The sequence below is a fragment of the Atta colombica genome, unplaced genomic scaffold, assembly GCF_001594045.1.
Source record: "Atta colombica isolate Treedump-2 unplaced genomic scaffold, Acol1.0 scaffold44, whole genome shotgun sequence".
NCBI lineage: Eukaryota > Metazoa > Arthropoda > Insecta > Hymenoptera > Formicidae > Atta > Atta colombica.
The window spans coordinates 371,305-387,728 of NW_017259533.1; positions in this window are offsets into that span (position 1 = coordinate 371,305).

Below are 16,424 nucleotides of genomic sequence, written 5' to 3' on the forward strand. Positions count from 1 at the left end.
TATAGACATATTTTATATATAAATGTATATTTATGAATATTTATACATGTTTATACATTTTATTATATTTAAACATATTCATGAAAAATTTTTTACTGGGATATTTGTATAATAATGCTAATATAATAAAGTCTTTCATTCTCTTTTAATGTACTATTTATAACTTTTACTAAACAAGTTCCATAAATTTATTAATATAATTAATATAATTGTGATTGAAATTTTATATTGGGAAAAGCTGTATTATATTCTATATAAATAGATTTTCTCTAAATGATGAAAATCATTTGTATAAATGAATTGTTGCTGTCGAATTGGAAACTGAGAAAAACAAGAGAAAAACAGAAGTGTAGTTTGCATTTTAGTAAAAAAGACATTATGCAAGGAATAGGATTTCATCATCCTTACTTACATAAAAATACAGTATCATTTATCGCAGAAGAAGCACAGGTTGATATCGCAACGTTAAAGTCAGAAGAGATATATAATGTTAGTAAATCTGTAAGCTGCAATGAAACTTGTATCTTGGACGAAATTTCATGTGACATAATAACTATTCAAACAATATTAATATATATTTAATATTAATATAATATTAGGATTACAATTGAAAATGACGGCTCAGGTACATTTGATACTCAAGATTTAAATCAATCGATTCAATAGCAATTATTAATCTAAATAAAAAACGTAAATTTATTCAAAAGATATTACGTCTATCTCACATAATTTAAATTTCAACTTTCGAGAAACCGAGAGATCTGATTACTGCAAAAAGAATAAAAGAGTTATCGAAAACTGTAAAAAATATAAAAATGAAAAATAAAATTTTACAATACAAATTGAAAAGATAAAATAAAAAATTTATTTAGTGCAAAAAAAGATTTAATTCATTGCAACCGAAGAAACTTATTGCGTAACCTTTGCAATTATTAAGAAAACAATTTAAAGAAATTATATTAGAATTTCTTGAAAATGAAAGATCGAAAAGTTCAACATCGACGTTGTACACCTGAAATAAAAACATTGCTTTTTTGTCATTGCACTATATTTCCCCTACAGCTGAATTTTAGGGCTGAATGAATTTTGCCGGTAATAATTTTTATAATTAACAATGAATATACACACACACACATATATATATATATAAAATACAAAATATATTGTACAAAATATAATTATATATGAAAGTATATATGGCCGAATTAGCAATTTTGCTGATTGCGATCTTGGGGCGGTAAATGTTGATGATTTACGCGCTTCAGGTTTAGGAGATCATTACGATGATAGATTCACCGTAACAGCCGCTCGTCGGAACTAGTCAAATAAAGCACAAAACGGGCATGAACCTCTACACTCTGCACAAGTCTGCGCAACTCGTGGCTGATCAAGTTGAAGAGAGGCGAGGAGCATTTGGAGCACTTATCGATATGGAGCTGCTCGATATGTAGAGAATGTCGCGTGGTTAAATGATATGTTCTTATATAGGGGTCTTCGTAACACGGCGCAGAGAATTCCTTTCTTCTGTGTGGTTTTCCGATCTTATTCGAGGATCACAGTACCATATATGACTAGATCAAGCGTGAAATCCCTCTTCAGTGAAGTTCTGCTTATATATATTATGTAGAGAGATAAAAATTTCCCAGAGTTCTCTTAGTAACACTTCGTTCCCACGAAGGAAGAGACTTCAAATGGCTCTCCTGTCGTCAATCTAGGGATGAAATTTCTCATCAGCAAAAGATCATGAATATATAAAATTATAATAAATAAAACTACAGACTAAGATTACTTTTGTTAGCAAAAATTATTAAAAAAAAATTAATAGCTTTAATATTAGATAAAACAATCACACAATCACATGAACTTGATAAAGGAGGGAAAATTCCAATGTTACATAGAGCTTGAATTAGTTCATCTCTAATTTCAGATTTAATTTTGGGCAAGCCCAAAAAATATGATTAAGATCCTGCAACTCATAGTCACATTCACAGCTAGGATCATTTTTACAGCCAATTTTGTACAAAAAAACATTGGTAAAAGCATAGCCTGTTAATTCTAACAGCCCTACCAAAATCTTTTCTGCAAATATGCAGTTTAAAATATAAAAAAATATATATCAAAATCAGAATTTAAATCCATAAAATATTTTCTCTTATTAGGGTTTAAGGAATTCATAAACTCCATATCCAAATTCTTAAAGACGTTAGTTCTGACCGATAAATAATTTTTGAAATCAACTTTATTCTTATGGTAGGTCTGAAATAGATGCTGTCTTAGACAACTGATCAACCTTATCAATTATGACAACATGGGACACCAAGTAAATTTAATATTACTTCCCCCAGGACAATTCAATTTATTTAGAATATAAGAAATTAAAGGATTCAATTTGCTCTTATTTGAGTATCCCAAAAATATAGCCCTCAAACAACTCTGAGAGTCCGAGCAAATATTAGCAAAATCAAAACCTCCTATTATGATTATATCGATGGCCTTAGAGATAGCTCATGCTTCAACATCATATGAACTAGAGAGTTGGTTTAATTTATAAATAACACTGTTCCAGTTCAGGAATTCATATCGCCGAACCTATTTTGTCATCATGTTCTTCACAAACAATCCTTAATCCATCAGTAAAAATTTTAACCTCATACTGGGATTCAGCTCTGAAATTAATCAAGTTAATAAACGCTCTTGAGATTGCCGCAAGTTTTTGCCAATGAGCCAGACTTAAAATCCACTGGAATTTTAGAAAACTCTGATTTAAAGAGTATGCAAAAGCAAGATGAATATCCCAAATATATAAATTTTGTTTAAAATGTTTGATTTCATTCCATTTGTTAAGTATAAAAGGAATATTTTTCTTTGCAACCTTACCATTATTGATTAATTTTGCAAAATAGTCAAGTTTATTGTTAATTTTATTTTATTTTAATTGTATACATTTAAATAGAAAGCTCTCAGATTTGATTTCTACATTGAAATCTTTGGTCTGATAATCTCCAGCAAACTCTATTTGCCGCTACCTTAGGCAGACCTAAAGTCAATTTATATGCAACACCTAATAAATTACTAATAGTTTCAATGTATGAGTTGGCCGCATTATAATAATATACCAATAAGCATCCTATTCAAATTGGACCAACAAAATAACGTTAATAAACTTAACTGATTTATGAGACATGAAGAGACAGAGATCCATTTTAATATATTCATATATTGTTTAGATTTAACTTTCAAAAATTTTATATGATTCATCTCAAACCATAATCTATAATCAATTCTAAATATTTAATCGAGTTATTAAATGGAATCACTTGGTTGATTAGTTCTATACTATATACTATACTATTCGGAATTTAAACTTTCTTGGTTCTGTGAAAAATGATATACTAAGTCTTATTAAGTTTCAAGTCTAAGTGAATCGAATTGACTCAATCAGTCATGTAAAGACTCAAAAGCTTTTTTTAGATGATTATTAATTATCAAAGAATTAATTCTTTGAACGGAATCAACGATAAGGCGCTTCGAGTGATTCAAATTTTCTCATTTATTTGTTCTTTTTTCTTTCTCTTTTCCTCAGTTATCTCTTCCAATCCAAATACTCTTCATTAATTTCGATATCACAACTTAAAAAAGGGAAATTTTTAATATAGATGGTAAAGCGCATTGAACGGGTCAAAGAAAGCGAGCTAAAATCAAGGCACTAAAAAAAAGGAATCCCAATAATCGTGAAAATTCAGTCGAGAACTTTCATTTCTAAAGAGGCCCGTAATGAACTGGAGAAGGCTCATAAAAAGCCAATTATTCGGAAGAAGATCTCACCCTCAGCGATCCCTGTGATGGATTTAACTGAGGACGATCTTGCACCCTTAGGTTTTGAATTCCTTTCCTCTTCTTACTCTCCTACCCTGACAAACTCCCCACAGTCCGTTATACTTCCTCTCTCTTTCTCCCCCGTCCCTTTTGAGGATAACAGATCCTTCGATGAGATCTTTCAATCACTTGAAACCTTCGCCGAATCGACAAGGTTTTCCCTCCCTTTGACCACACCACCTCATCCCACATAAACACACACACATACACACACACTCTCTCACACACACACACACACACACAATTTATTTATACGTTATAAATCGTATAAAAAAATCTCTTCAATTAGATAAATAAATTTCAATTCCATCAATTAAATATAAGAAATCCTATATTCGATTAAAGCTGATCTAATTGCCTAAACATTTAGATGCGAATTTACATACATACATAGATAATTCTGTAAATTGCGCAATAAAGTTCTTTTCAATCTTGAAACGCAATCATGGATGGAAGTACAGTAGTATAAACTATTTATATTATATTAGGTGTACAACTTTGCTTCCGCCGTTTTTTTTCCGAAATTCGAGGCTTTATTGTAAAAAACTGGTTATACATTTATTATTCAAAGTATTGTCCATCGCTGGCCACTACTTTCTCCCATCTTTCGGGTAGCGTACGAATCTCGCGTCGAAAAAACTGGTCATCTTTTGAGGCTATCCACGAATTGATCCAATTTTTTACTTCTTCATAAGACCGGAAGTCTGGTCAGCCAGGCCGTGTGCCATTGATCGAAACAAGTGATAGTCAGAGGGAGCAACGTCTGGAGAATACGGCAGGTGGGGTAGGATTTCAACGTTTCCAAGTATGTCTTGACCACTTTCGCAACATGGGGTCGAACATTGTCATGCTGCAAAATCACTTTATCGTGTCTTTGTTGTATTGCGGCCGTTTGTCTTTCAATGCTCGGCTCAAACGCATCAATTGCGTTCGATACTGATTGCCTGTGATTGTTTCGGTTTTAACAGTTCATAATACACTACGCCGAGCTGGTCCCACCAAATACAGAGCATGACCTTGGACGTCAAAATCACCGTTCTTGAAGCGTTGAAACCACTCACGACGCGTTCTTTCACTAATAGCGGCTTCACCATAAGTATTTGAGAGCATTCGATGAGTCTCAGCCGCAGATTTCTTCATATTGAAGCAAAAAATTAAAATCTCCCGCAAATGACGAGAATTTGGCTCGTAAACTGACATTTTCAATCGAGAATAACTTTATGATGCAGATACAAATCGACTAATGTTTCTATGGGGTTATGTTGACAGATGCCCAAGTTTATTGTATGACGTCTATGATCTATTTATTTCGACCACCATTTACCGCTAAAGCCATCTATAGGAAAACGGCGGAAGGAAAGTTGTACACCTAATAGTAAGCATGACAATTCAATAACAAAGGGATATATGTGTCGATTTAATTCTCTGGAATCGATTTAAAATCTCTTTGAAATATCGTTAAACATAATGACATAAGAAAAACTCACTTTCTTAATGCATGCCTAATTTGATTGTTTATACAAGAATTTATTGTTGGAAGAAAATTTATCGTGAAGGAATTGACGGTGTCGAAAAATGGAGCCATTTTCTCGTAACATTTTTACATGTCACATGCCATGGAATTTGTTGACAAAATTCAAAAAGGACTTCCTGGCTGAGTGCTTGTCACCATGGATTGCAATGGGAAGACAAGATGATTCCATTACAGGTGAAACGCCTGATTGCAATGGCTATAATTGGTGTGGAAAAGTATGATGACAATAATAACCTCTAATAATATCTCTTATACGGATTAAAGGATTTAAAAAACGAGAATAGCTAGTTGATATACTCAATAGCGACTTGACCATTGAGATCCTGGGTGCTGATTACGAAGATATAGATTCTCTACATAATCTGGATATTACTAATACTGTATGGAAAATATGTTAAGAATTTTGTGTTAAAATATACTGGTGTAAAATGTTTAAAATATACTGGTGGTCGCAATGCCTGAAAGAAATGGTATCAAGTTTAAAAAATAAAATATAAGATTTTTTTTTAAATATGTTTTGATTTCTTTTCCCGAAATTCATTTTTCAAAAGAGGAGCAGACAGACTTTATTTATTGTCGTTGGCGCCGATTCCTTAGATAAAAAAAATTCGATATCGTTAGAGTGCATTCTTATAATGTATAATGTATAACGTATCAATTTGGTATCTTTCGACTAAGTCGCAATTGTTCTTCAAAATATATTATATATAAAAAAAACCCCTTCATTTTAGGGTCTGTAAAAAAATGTGGAAGGGAACACAGTTTAAAAGAAGAGCTCCGGGCAACATTACCGCATCAGTCGTTCAGAGAGTTGAGCGATTAATGCAGTCCCATCATCATCACTGATTCAAGATGTGGAATTGTTGAAAGTGTTCGGTATTCATATCGTTTATGGCACATCGCTCAATAAAGAATCGATCAATCCACGAGATGTCAATTGTTAAGCGATGCATACGCGCGTCATCGATCAGAAATACTCAGATCATCATGGCCGCGCTACCGCACCGTTGAGATCCTTTCCACATCTACTGTAAAACATGTTCTCTCGCATTTCAGGTTTGTTTAAATAAAATTTGGAAAGCAGGGAAAATCTCATTTTTCTCGATCAAGTCGAAGCAATCATATCGCATGGCCGTGCCATCACAAATCCATCGTGCACGCAGCAAGATTGCCAACAGAAAGTGACAATTTAACAATTTAATGGCGGGCAATTTTCTAATATCTATTATCTCTAGATTGCTCTATATGCTATTTTTTCTCCTTTGGTTGGATCCATTGTTTTCTCTGACTATTGTAAGAAAAATAATAATAAAAAGGGAATGACACGAATAGAACCTTTTCTGTGTCCGTTACCGAATTTATTCTTCCTTGTGACAGTATTTCTTCATCGACGTGTATTTGAAAGCCTTTACAATTGATTTAGTTAACACAAACTTGTTAAAATATATGATACAAAAAACGTGAAGTCAACAATAAATGGCACATGTGTGTACATGAATCCAACTGTGTTTTTCTTATTTGAACAATGTGTTGAACATATATTCTATGATTTAAGTCAATATATACACGATGTTAGTAATAAAGAAATTCGAATATTTTGTGTTATTTTTAAAACAAAATTGTATTACTAATAAAAGCGATGCTGCAAACATTTTGTACAAAATTTATGATAAAATTTATACTTGGATTAAATTAAATTATGTAACTATGTAAGTTGTCAACGTCATGATTGTGAACAACATTACAAAGATTTTAGCATCAGTCTAATGATAATTTAAAAAATCGGTCTTTGGTAATGTAAATGTTAGCGATATTGTAATTTTCAAGCATCATAACTTGAAAAGTACTTAATGAAAATGAACTTTATTATATTAGGTGTACAACTTTGCTTCCGCCGTTTTCTTATAGATGGCTTTAGCGGTAAGGTTGAAATAAATAGATCATAGACGTCATACAATAAACTTGGGCATCTGTCAACATAATCCCATAGAAACATTAGTCGATTTGTGTCTGCATCATAAAGTTATTCTCGATTGAAAATGTCAGTTTACGAATCAAATTCTCGTCATTTGCGGGAGGTTTTAATTTTTTGCTTCAATATGAAGAAATCTGCGGCTGAGGCTCATCGAATGCTCTCAAATACTTATGGTGAAGCCGCTATTAGTGAAAGATTAGTGTCATGAGTGGTTTCAACGCTTCAAGAACGGTGATTTTGACGTCCAAGGTCATGCTCTGTATTTGGTGGGACCAGCTCGGCGTAGTGTATTATGAACTGTTAAAACCGACTGAAACAATTACAGGCGATCGGTATCGAACGCAATTGAGCCGAGCATTGAAAGACCACAATACAACGAGAGACACGATAAAGTGATTTTGCAGCATGACAATGCTCGACCCCATGTTGCGAAAGTGGTCAAGACATACTTGGAAACGTTGAAATGGGAAGTCCTACCCCACCCGCCGTATTCTCCAGACGTTGCTCCCTCTGATTATCACTTGTTTCGATCAATGGCACACGGCCTGGCTGACCAGACTTCCGGTCTTATGAAGAAGTAAAAAATTGGATCAATTCGTGGATAGCCTCAAAAGATGACCAGTTTTTTCGACGCGGGATTCGTGCACTACCCGAAAGATGGGAGAAAGTAGTGGCCAGCGATGGACAATACTTTGAATCATAAATGTATAACCAGTTTTTTACAATAAAGCCTTGAATTTCGGAAAAAAAACAGCGGAAGCAAAGTTGTACACATAATAGTATTTTCAAAAAGTCTTGAAGACAGATAGATAGATCTATAAGAATATGTAATAAAAAATGAGGAGATCCATTAAAAAAATTTTACGTAACTTTGACCTGTCCTTAAGGATACCCTCTCAAAATCAATCAAGATCACCACTTCTTTCACCTTTGAAACTATAGAATTTTTGTTTGAAACATTTTTGCCTTAAACTTACAGATTTTGAGAAAATCGACTCGTTAAATTAAAATAGTAAATTAAATTAATATATGTACATAATATATGTACATAAACTTAATTTTAACTTACACAAGTTTCATCAAAGATAATGAGAATGATATGTTAACAAAACGAAAGTTATGACTCATCTAACAAATAAGCAATATGTATCGGTAAAATAAATAGATATGGATAACTAGATATGGAAAGAAAACAGAAGAGAGGAAGCGTTACTTGTTAATCAGGTTGTTATAAGCGCTGTCTTACAATTCAATGTCAGTCTGTAAATTTAAACTTTTTTTTTGTTTACGAAAATCATTTTCAAAACCAATCTTCTATTTAAAATTATCTTGTATAAATATATATATATATATACGAAGATTGTTTAAAAAATTTTGAGTCTCAACATGAAAATGGCATTATTCGTCAAAACTATTCTGATATTACAATCGTAACATGTTTTGCAAAATACCTGTGAAAATTGTAGCCATTTTGAATGTTCATTTGTTATTTGAGAGTCATTTGTGCCAGTCGATGTCAATATTTTTGTTTGAAGAAAATCTATGTCCTTCATGTCTAACTTTGAGCCTAGAATACAGGAAAAAGTCGTTGGGGATCAGATCTAATGAATACAGATCTGGTGGGTAGTTAATTAATTTGCACTGCAATTCATAAATTGTTGTTATAGCGAGCGTCGATATTCGATTTTTTTCATTTTTACAAAAACACTGACATTAACTGGCACAAATGTCAAACAATAATTGAGCGTCTACAATGGCTACAATTTTTACAGGTATCTTTCAAAGCATGTACGTATTGTAGTACTAGAATAATTTTGATTTTAATCATTTTCATGTTGAGGCTCAAAACTTTTCAAACGATCTTCGTATATCGAATGTTTCAAACTACGAATATACTCCATTTAAAAACGAAGGAAATGTTAGTTTAAAAAATGTTTCAAACAAAAGTTGTTGTGGAATATGTAATACATTACATGAGCGTATGCAATTGACTTTAGGTGGCGTTATGAAGATCATATCAAGATCGATTTGAATTTTTTAAATGGAAACTCATATCTTTTATTACATATTTTTACAGTTGCCGTCAAAACATTTTCAAAACACTGGTGACATAAATCATTTTTAGAGATTTTCCTGAATTATAAGACTTTAAACCGCTGGCATTAGATTACCCTTACTGCGTTGAGGTCATACGGTCAGAAACTTTAATCAAGCATCTCGAAGAAGTGGAAATCTTACCGTGCGACCTCTATGCGGTACATCTTGGGTAATGCTAGCACTGGCAGTATTGAAGTCTTATAACTCAAGAAGATCTCAATTTAAAGGGTCTGTAATCAGTATTTTGAAAATGCCTTGAGGTAATTTACAAGAAAATGCAATAAAGAATTCAAATCGATTCTAACATGATCTTCACGACGCCACCCAAGATCAATCACATATATCCATGTAATTTATTATTTGATCCCCAATTTTCTGAAATACTTTTCAAAATAACAATTGCCTTCGTTTTTAAATGAGTTCCAAAACACTCGATATATACAAAGTGATTTGTATAAAGTGACTGAATTATTAGCGAAATTTGAAGACATACGGAAAAATGGTTTATACCAACATGTTCAGTACAAAGAGGGACATCACATAGTGGAAGTAATTATTTTATGAACGGACATATTGGGAACATTTCAAGATAAACTTCCTTTTTTTTTAATGAAATGGTATATCTTTCATTACATTGTATGACAACCTTTTTTAAGACAAATTCATTGATATATTACATAAAGCCATTCAAAATCAATCTAAATCACAAATTCATAGTAAAATAAAATTCAAATGTATGCCTTATATTTCTGATCTTTACAATGTATTTTTGATAAAACAATTTGAGAAATATAAAACCAAATATATATGTACACACACACACACACACACACACACACACACACACACACACACACACACACACACACACGCACGCACGCACGCACGCACGCACGCACGCACACAAAACCATTGTTCGGTACCCCTATCATTTACGACGTCTAGTCATATCGTCTAATCACATCGATAAAGAATCGATCAATCAACGATTGTTAAGCGACGCATGCGTAATCAATCTAAAACACTCAGATTATGGCTCCTCTAATGTCTCGTCGACAGCACGTGTCTCGCCTCGTGGAGTATTACCGCGCTACCGTTGAGAACCTTTCCGTTACTGTAAAACGTTCGCCCGCATTTGAGGTCTGTTCAAATAAAATTTAGAAAGCAGGGAAAATCTCATTTTTCTCGACCAAGTGCCCTCAAAGCAATCATATCGCGGGAAACGCTTGGATGGCACGGTCTCATGGCCGTAGTAGAAATATAAAGAATTTAAATCGTATTTGATGATAGTCAAAATTTTCGGTCTATTTTCTTTAATTTTTAAAAATATTAAGTCTACTATTTAGTATTAGCATTTTGAATCTGCTGGCAAGTTACATAAATCATGTTATTTCGTAACTAGAAAATATATTCTTAATTTCACAATTATTTAAGGAATAAGGATATTTTTAAGAATATTATTTGAATAAAATAATATTTTTTTACAATATGTGAAGAAATTTATTAATAAATATCATTTTTATATAAAGATTTTATAAATATCATTTTTATAATGGATTATTTCTATTTTTTACTTTTTTTCTCACTGTCATACGTTCTATAATCCAAAAAGTTTGAAATTTTTTTACAATAAATGTATTATTTTTTCTTAAGAATAATACTATGAATTTTTTGAGTTTCAGGTATAGGCTTTGCTCTTTCAATTCAAGTCGCAAGATATTCCTTTGCTAAGTTATATTCTTCCGTTAATGGAAACTTTACTATGATAATTAATAAAATTCATTGGATCTGACGCCCACTCCAACAGTTCATGCGGCGATCAAATGTTCCGTAATATTACTTTCATTATTAATGATGATAGGAATATCAATCATATCATTTTTTAATAAACAAATATTGTATTGAATGCAACATGCAATTATATATTTTGGAATTAAATCTGTTCTCTGCATTGGAAGTATATCTAAAAAACTTCGAAAGCGGTCTTTTAACAAAGCTATTGATCGTTCCACTTTTATTCTGACGGTAGAGAGATGTGTATTGAAATAAACTTGTCTTTCAGATAAATGACCATTGTCTTTGAACGATACCATTATTTGATAAGATGGTATGCATCGCCCATTGTATGACTATCATGTGGAAAATTTTCATCGTTACACATGCTTTCAAAATTCTAATAGTCTAAAGACACGCATATCGTGCACAGAATCAACTTGGCTCGTATAACAGTATAAATTTTAGATCTGCATCACAAATTAACTAAAATAATGAAATGGAAATTTCCGAATTCCTTGAAGTAAAATTTCTATTTTTAGGAATCAGATTTCATTTACTTAGTATTTAATACTTTCAATACATTAAATATGTATTTTTAAAATCATTAAAAAATAAAAGAAAACATTAATAAAATATACAAATCTGTAAAAATAGAAGTAACTTATTTGTAGCTGAATCGAATGAAATCCTTTTCTATTAACATAAGAATCATTATAATCTTTTGGTGCAATTTTTATATGTGTCATCTATTACACCTATGATTTCTGAAAACGTATGATTTCGAATTGTTTTTATAGTTTCTTCTGTTCCTTCCCTGGTCGGCCATCGAATAAATTTTGTCACGTTTGCATATAAAGCATTCACTACTCTTTGAACACCGTAAGTTGTAACTTTGCCGACATCAAATCTATCTGAAACATATCTAAATATCAGTATTCATTTGTTAAATACTTTTAATATAAATTTATAATTTAACAGTTGTGTGTATATTTATTTTTATCTATATGAATTTTTGTAGCCCATAGTCTATATGACTATAAGTAACTGTTTTTTAGGTGGTATTAGATGTCTACCAAATTTGCTACTTTGTTTACGCAATCTTGATTTTAACGATTCCAGTAAAAATTAGAAAGTACGTTTCATTCTAAAACAATGTATATTATATTATTTTGATAGTTTTTCTTCATAACTTATGAATTAACTGCAGTATTTTTATTGTACAGTTTACAATAATTTTAACAAATGTTATAATTTTAACATTATTGGAAACATTAAATGCTAACAAATTTTCTCGCTAACAAATTTTTCATATACATATTTTCTATTACTTTTACTATTTACTATTTTCTATCTTTTTCTGTTCATTCTACATCTTTTTTAAATCTATCTATAATTATATATCCAGACAGCACAGGACATCCATTGGACATCCAGACTTGGTTTCAATCTAGTCCAAACATCCATGAGCTTAGTACGAATGAACAGGTACATTTTTAATATATTTTTAAAACATTGTGCTATCTGGGTAATTAATTATATATACAATAATACTATAAAAACATTTAATTAATTATATAATTCATTAAATTTTTCCATAGTATTTACATTTACTTACCGAAAATGCATTTTAAATTCTGTGTCTGTGTATAATGATACATCTTCCACATAATTTTTACAATGTGCATATGCATTAGACATTTCTCATGCAAAGTTATCAATAATGATTCAATTTCTTCTTCTGAATATCCACTATCTGAATGTCCACTATCTGTATTACTACCACTATCTATATTAAATGCTTCGCTAATTCTGACAATATCACAAGTTTTGTAACCAAGTTTTGTTTTTCTTTTAGGTTATAATATTTATAGTGCTGCGAACCGTTATAGCAGCTCCAAGCAGCTAAACATAAAAATAGTATTATCAATATCAGAACGGTTTTGTAGTACTGCTTTATGACATCATGGTATCAGTACTGACATATATCGGAACGCATCCGTGGTAGCATTTCTTTTATCAATATCCTCGTTTTGTACATCATTTTCAGTAATTGTTGACTGTTCCTGTGTAACATCAGGTTTATTAATAATAAGATCAATTATATTATTTTTTAATAAACAGATGTTATGTAAAATACTGCAGACAATTATATATTTTGAAATTAAATCCATTCTAAGCATGGAAGAATCTCTAAATACTTTGAAAATAACATTTTAATAAACCTACAGCTCGTTCAATTATCATTCTTCTATAAGAGGATGTTAAGTTAATTTGCCTTTCAGATAAGTGTCCATTGTCTTTAAATGTACCATGTCTCTAATGTACCATGACATATTTTGATATAGAATAAGGTGCATTTTCCAATAAATGACTATTATTAAGAAAATTGGCTTCTATACATATACTTTCAATATTAGATAATCTGAAAACACGATTATCACATGTACACAACCAACCTGTCCAGCATAACAATGTATGAACTTCAAATCTGCATCAATAATTCAAAATAAATAAAATGAGTTATTTATAATATCAATAATATTGATCAATAATATTACTTGTTCTTTTATTTGCTTTTTATTTTTTTTTTTTTTTGTCTTTTTTATATATCTTTCAAATTTTTTATGAATTAATATTTAAATATTTTTAGTATACGCGTATACTATACGCGTATAGTATACGAGTATATTCTTAATACTTTTATACCATATAATGTTGAATATGTGCGTGCATGTGTGTAAATATCGTCATATAATTCGAAAATATTTCATATCAGAATTAAATAGGTTATTTTTTTAACTAAGTTCAGTTAAAGTTAACAGCCCTGAAAATTTAATTTTATTAAAATACAAGTTAATTCAATGAAATTAATTGAATTTGAAGCTCAGTTAATAAAAAAGTAATTGAAAAATTAATAGTTACCGATAAAATGTAACTAAATCAAATTAAAAAATTAATAGTCTAAAACGTAGCTAAGTTAAGTAAGCATTAAGCTTCAGTTAAACCGTTTAAGATTTCGATTCCTATGTTTGTGTTATCACATACATAATCCTATAACATATTATATTATTTATTATATCACCTAAAGAAACATTGTCTCTTTAGGTGATATAATAAATAATATAATATGTATAATACTTCATATGCCAATTACTGCGAAGAATATTATTGTAAGCCTCGGTAATCTCAGGACGCTCGCACGGAATGCAAGAAGGATTCGACTCCTGACTGAGGTAATATTTTTCGCAATAAGAATTAATTATTTACAGATTTTAATATGTCATTTAACATTATTAAGATCGTTTCAAAGATGCGAATAAGCATAAAAAATTTGTTAAATTGCTAGTCAATTTAACTCATGATATTACTGCGGTAGTTTAGCGTTTCAAGACCGAAAAATCATTTCGACGCGTATTTCTGGACTACATACGTAGTATAATATAAATTCATATAAGAATCATACAAGTATTAAGATCCAGCTAGATCGTTTAAGGTTAAATTAATGAACTTTTTAATTTAATTTTTATCTATTTAATTTAGCATCCAAACATGCACTATCCATCCATAATTATATATAATAATAAAAATCACGATAAATTAGTATACAATAAAAAGCTTGGTAAATAAGATTAATAACTTACTTGCAGCTGAATAGAGTAATATCCATTTCGATTAATATATGAATCACTATAATTCCAGCAATTTTAATGTATGTCCTATCTATTGTACTAATACTCCCGTAATTTTTGTTTATTTTTTTTGTGATTTGTTCTGCCTCTTCCATTGGCCACTGAATAAACTTTGTTACATGTGCATATAAAGAATTTACTATTTTTTGCACAATTCGCCATGCTGTACTTTTACTTACATTAAATCTATCAACACACCTAAACGAATCATTTGTTAAATATTGATCTACTGGAAAAGACATTAAAAATGTAAAAAAAGGCATCAAGGCATTTTGCAAAAAAAAAGATATCAAAGATAATACCATAAAAAAAGAAGTGAAATCAAAATATTTCAAGTATCTCTATTTAAAAAGTCCCATAGAATACGGTTCCGATTCTCCGAGCGGATCTTGAAGGCATCCTTACGATGTAGGTGTCCTTTGAACATCTTTAAGACAGTGTTGTATGGAATAATTTCTCATAATTATAATATACTATACAAAGTACGGATGATATTTGTGAAGTTTATTAATACATGTGTAACAACATATTAAAATGAGAGAAATGCAATAGATAGCGTAATAAGAGGCGCAGAAATTAAAAAGGAATTTTTACTTCGATAACAAGTAGAAAATTGTAGAGAAAAAAAATCGAAAATGAAGATCTCCAGCAGCAACAAATATATTGTTAAATACAAAAATCAAAGAGGTATTTTTTTTATACCGGCTGCTTAAGAGGTGAAACACCCCTTCGAAAAACAATAGCATTTCTCTTTCGAGCCGAATTCATCAGAAGTATAAAAAAAAAATGGAAAAAATTTTTTAAACAAAAGTTGTACGGATTCAAGAGAACTTTAAAATTGTGAAAAAAAATTATTTTTAATTTTTTTGTTTAACAATCACTCACAGTTTTTTCAAATTTTTCAAATTTTATATTAAAATTTTTTTTCAACTTCAAATGTATAATAAAGTTATATTACAACATTTCATTTTTTAGAATTAATTATAAACGCTTCTGTATTTTAAGGGACCTACTATTATCTCTGTCTATAATAGTTTATTATGTTATATCCGCCTAACAGCGCTGTTATCTTCGCGCATCCCATACATCACTAGCTGATGATTGAACGAAATGTTGCCAACTGATACGCATCCGCATACACGACGTGAGTCAAGTCCTGGATTGGTCGCTTGAGAGATTCGTAATTCAAACAGACAGAGTCTCGGAGAGAGAGGCGTGGAGAAAAGTCTGTATGATGTACATATCGCGTAATAAAGTTGAATTGAAATCTATCACGCTCTGTGCTTAGTTCAGAATCCTGACATCCTCAGAAATCTATCTCGTAGTCCTGAATTATTCTACAGCTTTTCAGAAATGGGATTTTACTAGATTTCGTAAATCTCTCTAAGTTTGATTAAATCTTGGTCTTCCTTGAGCTTGTGGCTTGTTCTCGCTGTCTCGTCAGTGTTTGCCGCAAACGCATGTATAGGTTTGTGTT